The following is a 10932-nucleotide window of genomic DNA, read 5'->3' on the forward strand; positions in this document are numbered from 1 at the left end:
ACCTCCTAGAGACTTCTCGAATGGCTTTGACAAAAATGCTGATAGTGATATAAACAATAAGGTCCAGGCTGAGGTGCTCTCAGATGGAGATGAGGAACTTGTTGGGAACTGGAGCAAAGGTGACTCTTGTTATGTTTTAACAAAGAGACTGGTGGCATTTTGCCCTTGCCCTAGAGATTTGTGGAACTTTGAACTTGAGAGAGATAATATAGGGTATCTAGTGGAAGAAATTTCTAAGCAACAAACCATTCAAAAGGTGACTTGGGTGCTGTTAAAAGCTTCCATCTTAAAAGAGAAACAGAGCATAAAAGTTCAGAAAATTTGCAGCCTGAACAACACAGTAGAAAAGAAAAACCCATTTTTTAAGAAGAAATCCCAGCTGGCTGCAGAAATTCACATAAATAACAAAGAGCTGAATGTTAATACCAAAGACAATGGGGAAAATGTCTCCAGGGCATGTCATAGGTCTTCATGGCCACCCCTCCCATGACAGACCCAGAAGTCTAGGAAGAAAAAAGTTTCATGGTCTGGGTCCAGGGTCCCCATGCTGTGTGCAGCCTAGGGAGTTGGTGCCCTGCATCCCAGTTGCTCTAGACATTGCTAAAAGGGGCCAAGTTACAGCTTGGCCCATGGTTTCAAAGGGTGCAAGCCCCATCCCTTGGCAGCTTCCACGTGGTGTTGAGCTTGAGGGTGCACAGAAGTCAAGAATTGAGGTTCAGGGACCATCACCTAGATTTCAGAAGATTTATGGAAACTCTGGCCTACTGGCATGGGTACAACATGCTTCCTACCTGCTGAGGGTGAATGTGATACACAGAGCTATGATGGTTTCTAATGAGTGGTAAAATTCACAAAAGTTCCAAGTTATTCATGTCAGGATCATTCTGTGTGCAAAGTCTGATGTATTAATAAATGAAGATCAAGTGGTTTCTTGGTCTGTAATTGCAATTTCAGTTTTTTAAAGTCAGTAGATTTTTTGTACAATTCTATTACAAGTGGCCCAGGTTTAATTTCATCCATCTCCATGAAGTGCTGATAAACATATCTGTAGGCTTGTCGTCTTTGAATTTAAAGAAGAGAGTCTCACCTTTGGTTAATTTTTTAATATACTTCTGCAGCTCAATGTTCATATTAAAATGAACACATGTGTCTTCTTAAAGCCACAGGAGTATCTTCCACAGTACTTAAATCTATGTCATTCAGCTCCTTGATACTCACTTTAATACAGCGTATTTCAGGCCAATTTTCTCAATTCTAGTAGTGAGTAACACCACTCCTGATTCTGAGAACAACTTTGGTAATAAAGTAGTGATACGTGCTGCTTAGTATATTTCAGACCAATATTCTCAGTTCTAGTAGTAACACTGCTCTTGGTTCTGATAGCAACTTTGGTAATAAAGTCATGATATGGTTTGACTCTGTGTCTCCACCCAAATCTCATCTTGAATTGTACTCCCATAATTCCCATGTGTTGTGGGAGGGACCCGATGGGAGATAATTGAATCATGGGGGTGGTTTCCCCCATACTGTTCTCGTGATGGTGAATAAGTCTCATGAAGTCTGATGATTTTATCAGGAATTTCTGCTTTTGCATCTTCGTCATTCTCTCTTTGGCTGCTGCCATCTGTGTAAGACGAGGCTTGCTCCTCCTTGCCTTCCGCCATGATTGTGAGGCTTCCTCAGCCACATGGAACTGTAAGTCCAATTAAACCTCTTTCTTTTGTAAATTGCCCAATCTCAGGTATGTCTTTATCAGCAGTGTGAAAACAGACTAATACATGTAATAGAGTACCAGGAACTCTAGCAGGAAAAGAATCGGGAGACCCTGCTCCAGCACCACCCTGTTCTACATCTTCTTCAAATTCCAAACACTGTTTTTCACCAGGTACTAAAGTTTTTTTTGAGGGAACAGGCTGAACGTCAAGTGGAAATTCTTTATTATATGTAAAAATATTCTTTAGGATTAGTGCTAGTTTCTTCAGGTCCTCCAATTTCAGTTCTTCTTGAGACTGTGTTGAGTGTAAAGCTGTACTTCACAATCCCAAGCATGTTGCAACACTGCCTGTGGGTTTCTTTTGTTCTTCTGTGAATTCTCATGTTGAGTTTGGGCCTCTTTTTGTAGAAGTCTTGCTAATATCAGATACTCATCTATCACTTTCACCAGCTGGCTCCAAGAGTCAAAGCTGGTGCCTCTCCTAAAACTGGCTCCCCCAGTGCTGTAGTAGACTCTGGGTCACAAAGGTGACCACTCCTTACCCTGTCCCCTCCTGTTCCTACCCCAGCAAGGCTGGGCTTTCAGGTACCATCCTGGCTGGGCCTGACCCTAATATTGACAGGGTCTGGAGGAACCACTATAGCAAACTCTGCCACCTTCCAAGGAGCCATGCAAGATTATTTGCAACCACTCTTCTCTTTTTTTCCTCTGTCTCTTTCTTGCTTTCTTTTTAGTGTGATTGTGGTATTTATTTGGAATATAGTAGGTTCATTTGTTTCATATTGGTTTCAGTTTTTGATTGTTCCTCCTTCCCATGCTTACTGATTAATCTTACATTTCTAATATGCAGGATAAGTACTTTAAAATCCACAACTATACAAAAGGAGGAAGGGCTTCAAGATGGCTGACTAGAGGCATCGGGTACTGCCACCTCCACACAGAAGAACCAACATAGTGAGTAGATATCACACTTGGAATAGATCATCTGAGAGAACACTGGAATTCAACAGAGAAGCGACAAGACACACTTAAAGCACGGAAGAAGGAATTGAAGCAGACTGTTGGGCTGAATCAATTGGGAGCCTAGAGAGGCTCCTCAATGTAGGACAGAGTAAGTGTGCGATCCCAGCAGTCCACATTCTCACCACAGGCTCCTGCAATCCTAGCCACAGGGAAGACCCTCCACCCAGAGACTAACATAGGGCACTGCCTGAAGGTCGCAGGATGGCATTGCTCCAGAGAGGGCGCTCAAGCTAGATATAACCCCATCCCTAATAGCACAGTGCATACGGAGAGTCTAGTTCCCACCAAAGGGCATCGTGCCTGGGGGCTCAACAGCCCTGCCCCCACACATCCTCCACACATCAACATTCCCTGCCTGCAGCCCCTGCTGTGACTGGCTGATGCTGTTGCAGCCAGGGCTGAAGCGTGAGCCATTCCAAAGACCCCACTGACCCCACTGCCCGCAACAGTGAAGATGTTGTGCATTTTCACGTGTCCTGAGGACAAATTCCCCTATCCACAAGACCTGCTACAACAGCCAGGGCCAAAGTCTGAGCAAAGTGTGAGCTCCCCAGCTGCCTGCTTAGGGCTACTGCCACTGAAAACAACCCCACCCCCTGAGTAGCAGGGGTGCAGCACAGCTGCAGCTACCCCCACCCCAGCATTTCACCCTGGTCCTAGGGATCACCCTGTACCTGCCTACCATAGCCCCTGCATGCACCACTGAGGGGCCTTAGGTCAGGTCTGCCTGGCCAGCTCAGCCCCTCCAGTGCCAGAGCACACTGTCCCATCTGGAGACCTAGGGGCCAATCAGTGCTAAGTTGGATCCACCACTGGTGTCACCTGTGCACTCCTGTCAGGGGCCTGAGGTCAGGCCCACCCAACCTACCACTGCCATCACAGCTGGCACCCACCTGTGTGCACCGCCTGTGATCTGGGGACTGGCTCTCAGCCTATCACAGCCAACACCAGCATCAATGTGGACAGCATGGGAGCCAGAGGTTTGTTCAGCCACACCACACCCACTGCCCAAGGCCTTGAGAACCTGCCCACCACTGCCACTGCTGGCACAGGAGCAGGACACCTGGAGGTCCAAGAACCAGCCCACCTGAACCAGCTAATGCCGGGGTCAGAGTGTGCTGCCCTGGCACCCAAAGGCAGTCTCCCTCAATCTGCCACTGCAAACATGGGCCCCGGGACAGGACCACTTGATGTCCCTGTACCCAGCAAAACTTCAGCACAGCCCATCAAATAAAAGGAATTGGGGCCTGAAAAGACAGCAATACTAAATTCTGAATTGGTCCTGCCAAATAGTTTGATGTTTCAACTTTCCACAGAACAGGGAGACATTACGTATACTCACTAGCAATGAAGCAATAAGAAAAGTGACTAAACTGATCATAAAAGGCCCAAATGAAAGCTTTTCTATAAGAAAAAAATTAGACTAGTGTTATTTCCAGTGTTATCCACATACCCTAAATGCAAACCAACTATCTTGAACTAGAAAGATAAGAAGAGAATCAACGAAATGGGCAAATGCTGAGCTTTGTTTTTTAAATATCTGAAAAGTTGTTGAGGTTTTCAATTTTACATATGAGTGTGTTGTAAAAATGTGCAGCCTGACTAGCAAGCAATAAAACCATCTTGCCAAGTGGTTTTAAAGGTCAAGCTCATTAGTAATTTAAGAAGAATCTACATCAAGCTAGAAGACACTGCTTCTTCAAATAAATTACACACGATCTTATAAGTTTGGGTTTTATCGCTTTAATTGAATGTTTGCATCACTTATAATGTCACAGTGTTTAAGATTTAACTTAACAATTGCCATCTGAAACTTCTCACGTTATCCTGTAAGTCTTCTAACAAGGTTCAAGTGCGTGTGTGTGTGTGTGTGTGTGTGCATTTTTTCTAGATTTTTATTTTAGCAAGTCGCAACAGAACACTATTTTCTGGTTTTAACTTTGATGCAATGACTATTCTGCAATTATGGAGCACTGGATACATACTAGACATCATATTTCTCACTGGTGTACTAAAATAAATAGGTCGCAATCTTGCACACACAAAATGTACAAGGTAACAAGGGATACAGAGAGGCTCTTAAGAATAAGTTTTCCTACATTGATCTAAATAGCTATCAAATCCATTTTTATCAGGTATCTTAGTTTTTAGAGCGAAATGGGTCCTCAAAACTCATTCTTTCATCTTTTAAAAAAGGAAAGCTTAGGTTGAAGCAGATTATAATTTACCCAAGTGTCCTTATTATCCCAGAACTGGAAATAAATCTCCACCTTCAAGTCTAAAGCTTTTTCTGTTGATAAAATCTTAGAGGCACACTATTTATTATATGGAACCAAACATTAAATGGTTTTTGGTTAGCAGCAAAGCTAACTCCTGAGAATGATTTTTTCATTTTTATGTAAAATATGACTTAAATAAACATGAACAAAATATTACTAAAGAATTTGATTTGTCAATAGAATTTTATCATTTTTGCATTTACTAATTCACTAAACTACTTTAAAATAATTTTTAAGTAATTTATACTATATAGGTTTTACCTTAATTATGTATATTTGTACTTAATTAATTAGCTTTATACCTCCCAAAAAATGGTAAAAAAAAAAGACACATTTGAAGGTTACATCACACATTTAGATAAGGAGTAGAAAAGTAGTGAAACTCAAATGTGCTTACACTTGTATCAATAATTATAAAAGTATTTAACCTGCAGCACAGAAGTTAATGATATGTTATCTGCTTTAAAGATTAGAGTTTCAAAAATGGGCTCATATCATATTACAGAGCTTTTTTCCTCACTTCATATATTGAATACTACTACTAAAAAATGGTTCTTTTGCTTCTATGGTTTTTATGACGAGAGCTTGTGTATTGAGAGTTTTGTATTTTTGTTTTAATCTATAGCTGTTAAAAGCCACAGAATAAGTCTCTGCAGTACCAAGGGAAATGGCAGGAGACAAAACATTCTTGATCAGTATAAAATGACTACCATGGCCGGGCGCGGTGGCTCAAGCCTGTAATCCCAGCACTTTGGGAGGCCGAGACGGGCGGATCACGAGGTCAGGAGATCGAGACCATCCTGGCTAATACGGCGAAACCCCGTCTCTACTAAAAAATACAAAAAACTAGCCGGGCGACGAGGCGGGCGCCTGTAGTCCCAGCTACTCGGGAGGCTGAGACAGGAGAATGGCGTGAACCCGGGAGGCGGAGCTTGCAGTGAGCTGAGAGCCGGCCACTGCACTCCAGCCTGGGCGGCAGAGCAAGACTCCGTCTCAGAAAAAAAAAAAAAAAAAAAAAAAAAAAATGACTACCAGTCTAGACCCTTCAGGTCTCCAGTGTATAGTTTTAATGAAGTGAATATCTAGCAAAATGATACTTTACTTTTAACATCACCATCTATTTGAAATATGTATGTCTATGTCCAAAGAAAGAACTAACAGAGAAGACCTGAATTTAGTTTCCCAAGTAGAGGTTAAATTACTCTTTTAGTAGCAAAGTACAGTCCAGCAACAATTATAGAAAAAAATTATTTCCCACATAAAAAAAATGCTCAGAGATGTAAAAATATGAAATAATGTTGTTTCCTCTCTTTCCTGAACAATACACTTAAAACAATATAAAGCTCCTGATTCACATGAGGCATTTTCCAGTGCTGGACAGCAAGGTGGATGGTATCTAATGTCAGGGACTCACTGATTCCTTAGGAAATACTCTCTGTTACAGTCAATCATAGTACCAAAAATGGAAGGTTTGAAATTTTGTCATTATTTACTCACTAGTAACTACTTACTGTATACCCATCTACATGCCTGGCATATTTCATTTAGAGTGAAGGTAGGCACTATTTGCTTAACAATGAATATTAAGGAAATTGAGACTAACTCCAGAGTGGTTAAGTGAATCGTTTAAGGAGATAAAGCAAGTAAGTGACAAAAAGATGTTCTTTCTAACTCTGAAATCTGATATCTTTCCTTATGTTTGTTTGCCCAGGCAATTTGAGGTGGCAATACATTTCACTATTGTATGACAAGGAAATCAGTTTTAGGCCTGTCTCTGCCACTACCCAGCTGAGTGACATTAGGGCTGATTACTTAACCTCTTTAAGCCTTCGTTTCCACATTTATTCTGAGTCAATATAGCCAGATCTCAGAAAAAGGTCAATTTAACAGAGATTATAGGAAGGCAAGTTTTTAATTAATATAACATGTCATTTCAAATCTGTAGAGAGAATTATCATCATATTCATAGAATATATGTGACTATTTTCAGACTATTGTTTTATAAACCATTTAGAAAGAAAAAGATGTCACCATTAAACTAAACTATGACCAAGTCACTTTCTTTCTGTGATGTAAATTCCTTGATGAGTAGCAACATGATATGGAGCACCACCAAGATTGGGAGTAGGGCATTCTGTGAGTTCACAGGTGGTGGTGCAGGCAGGTAAGGCAAATTCATATGCAGAACACATGTTCTTCCCAGTGAGGACAAGTCTGCCTCCTTCATAATGCAAAAGGTCAATGTATTCAGCCACCCATAGGTGGCTGGCTGGTCTCACAAGCAATGGTGCCACCTTAGGGGCTCAACGTTAGTATCTATTTTGGCAGATTAGACACTCAGCAGTAACAGCAGCCAAATCAGACAACAAAGAGATGCCTTGTTGTAGACCTCATGCATAGCCTTCATTGGTGCCACCATGGCCACTATGTCCACGAGCCCATTGAGCAAGCACTGGGGTGGCTGATGAAAGAGGTTAGCTGATACTCTCTGAGTCCTTCATTTTGTCCTTCTAATTAGCAGCCCCCTCCTTAGTAAGATGCCCTTTAGTGGTATTCACATCAGACATCCCTATCTTCATAGTCTGTGCCACCTCCAAGCCATCCAGCTACATGCCTCCCCCTCAGACTTCCTTTTCACCTGCTTTACAATTCTGTTTCTTCCAAGCTGCTGACCATTCAACCAGACTTAGCAACTGCCCTCAAATTATTGTAGACAGACAGTTGACCCTTTAACAACACAGGAGTTAAGGGCAGTGACACTAATGAAAATGTATGTATAACATTTGGCTTTCCCAAAACTTAACTATTACTAGCCTCCTGTTGAGGGAAGCCTTACCATTAACATAAACAATGGATTAACACATACTTTGTGTGTTACATGTATCATATACTGCGTCCTGACAATAAAGTAAGCTAGAGAAAAGAAAATGTTATTAAGAAAATCATAAGATAAAATATATTTACCGTTTACTAAGTGGAAGCGAACCATCATGAACGTCTTTATTCTCATTACCTTCACATTGAATAAGCTGAGGAGGAGGAAAAGGATTGGTCTTGCTGTCTCAGCGGTGGCAGAGAAGAAAATCCTTGTATATGTGGACTTGCACACTTAAACCTTTGTTGCTTAAGGGTCAATAGTATACTTCTGGCAACTCACTTCAAATTAAGCAACCAAATTTTGCCCACAGGCAAAGTTTTCCTTCACTGCTCTCCTTTACAATCATCTCTGGGGTTAAAATGCAGCAGTCATCCTCTTTCAGTTCGCATCAACATTTCTTGCAGACCTACCTATCTGTAACTAGGCTTTGAGTTTTTTCTTCTTTAGTCAACTGATCATAAGACACTTCTCGGATGGTGGCCCGGCGCGGTGGCTCACGCCTGTAACCTCAGTGTGTCCGGAATTGGTGGGTTCTTGGGCTCACTGACTTCAAGAATGAAACTGCGGACCCTCCCCGTGAGGCTTACAGTTCTTAAAGATGGTGTGTACGGATCGCCATGAGGGTTACAGTTCTTAAAGATGGTGTGTACGGATCGCCGTGAGGGTTACAGTTCTTAAAGATGGTGTGTACGGAGTTTGTTCCTTCAGAAGTTCAGATGTGTCTAGAGCTTCTTCCTTCTCGTGGGTTAGTGGTCTCGCTGGCTTCAGGAGTGAAGCTGCAGACCTTGGAGGTGAGTGTTACAGCTCATAAACGCAGCATGGACCCAAAGAGTGAGAGCATCAGCAACATTTACTGCAAAGAGCAAAAGAACAAAGCTCCTACAGCACAGAAAGGAACCCGAGTAGGTTGCCCCAGGCTGGTTCGGGCAGCCTCCTTTTATTCCCTTATCTGGCCCCACCCACATCCTGCTGATTGGCCCATTTTACAGAGAGCTGATCGGTCCGTTTTGACAGAGTGCTGATTGGCGCGTTTACAATCCTTGAGCTAGACGCAGAGTGCTAGACAGAAAAGTTCTTCAAGTCCCCACTAGGTTAGCTAGACACAGGGTTAGCTAGATACAGAGTACCAATTGGTGTATTTACAATCCTTGACCTAGACACAGAGTACTGATTGGTGTATTTACAAACCTTGAGCTAGACACCCTGTGCTGATTGCTGTATTCTCTAGCTAGACATAAAAGTTCTCCAAGTCCCCACCAGATTAGCTAGATGTAGAGTGCTGATTGGTGCACATACAATCCTCCCGCTAGATATAAAAGTTCTCCAAGTCCCCATCCTGCTCAGGAGCCCAGCTGGCTTCACCTAGTGGATCCTGCACAAGGGCCGCAGACCGAGCTGCCCGCCAGTGCCGAGCCATGCCTGCACTCCTCAGCCCTTGGGCTGTCGATGGGACCAGGCGCCACGGAGCAAGGGGCAGCGCCCGCCCGTGGGGGAGGCTCTGACGGCGCAGGAGCCCACCGCAGGGGGAAGGAGCTGAGACATGGCGGGCTGCAGGTCTTGAGCCTTGTCCCGCGGGGAGGCAGCTAAGGCCCAGCGAGAATTTGAGTGCAGCGCTGGCACTGCTGGGGGACACCGCGCAACCTCCGCAGCTGCTGGCCTGGGTGCTAAGCCCCTCACTGCCCTGGACCGTGGGCGCCGGCCGGCAGCTCCGTGTGCCGGACCCGCCAAGCCCCCGCCGGCTCCCGCCGGAACTCATACTCGCCCACGAGCGCCGGCGCAGCCCGGGCTCCCGCAGGCCCCTCTCTCTCCACACCTACCTGCAAGCACAGGGAGTCAGCTCCGGCCTCAGCCAGCCAAGAGAGGGGCTCCCACAGTGCCCTGGCGGGCTGAAGGGCTCCTCAAGCACCGCCAGAGGCCGAGGAGGCGCTGGGAGTGATGGCTGCTAGCACATCGTCACCTCTCACCAGCACTTTGGGAGGCTGAGGTGGGTGGATCACCTGAGGTCAGGAGTTCGAGACCAGCCTGGCCAACGCAGTGAAACCCCGTCTCTACTAAAAATACAAAAAACTTGGCTAGGGGTGGTGGTGGGTGCATATAAGGCCAGCTACTTAGGAGGCTGAGGCTGGAGAATCACTTGAACCTGGGAGGGAGAGGTTGCAGTGACCGAGATAGCGCCATTGCGCTCCAGCCTGGGCGACAAGAGTGAAACTCAATCTCAAAAATAAATAAATAAATAAACAAATACACTTCCCAGTTGAATTGAGAGGACGCAATGCAGCAGAAGTTGGTGATAAAGGAGTCTGAGTCACCCACTCACAACTTATTTATACCTTCTATACCTGCCTAAGTCAATTGCCTTTTATGCCCTTTCCGCTTAGTGATAAATCACTTATACCCGTGTGTATGGCTTGCTAGATAAAATGATATCCACTTCATTACAGGAAACTTAGACTTCATGATCAACGGATATCACATAAACACTCACTCTCTAGCAAGACCTGAGTAGCTTGTAGGAAGCCTGGAAGGAAACATAGCACAAGGCCCAATAGCAAAACCCAAGAACTGAAACTGATATTAAATATGTGGGCCGGGCGCGGTGGCTCAAGCCTGTAATCCCAGCACTTTGGGAGGCCGAGACGGGCGGATCACGAGGTCAGGAGATCGAGACCATCCTGGCTAACATGGTGAAACCCCGTCTCTACTAAAAAATACAAAAAAATTAGCCGGGCGAGGGGGCGGGTACCTGTAGTCCCAGCTACTCGGGAGGCTGAGGCAGGAGAATGGCGTGAACCCGGGAGGCGGAGCTTGCAGTGAGCTGAGATCCGGCCACTGCACTCCAGCCTGGGCGGCAGAGCGAGACTCCGTCTCAAAAAAGAAGAAAAAAAAAAAATATGTGTAATGTTTTAAAGGAATAAACATAACAGGGAAATGAATTATTAACAAAATAATTCCCAGAGCTAAAAAAAACAATTATCCGAAGCGAAAAATCCACAAAATGGACTTAGCTGAAGTTTCGATCTGGCTGAATAAATGACTGG

General features: G+C 44.3%; 1 pseudogene; it reads right to left on the bottom strand.

Moving 5' to 3' along the window:
• Window positions 1–879: 879 nt before the first annotated feature.
• Window positions 880–9650, bottom strand: LOC117064255 (annotated as a pseudogene).
• Between the last annotated feature and the right edge of the window lie 1282 nt (window positions 9651–10932).

This window comes from Trachypithecus francoisi, unplaced genomic scaffold (genome assembly GCF_009764315.1).
Source record: "Trachypithecus francoisi isolate TF-2019V2 unplaced genomic scaffold, Tfra_2.0 Lachesis_group19, whole genome shotgun sequence".
Lineage (NCBI taxonomy): Eukaryota > Metazoa > Chordata > Mammalia > Primates > Cercopithecidae > Trachypithecus > Trachypithecus francoisi.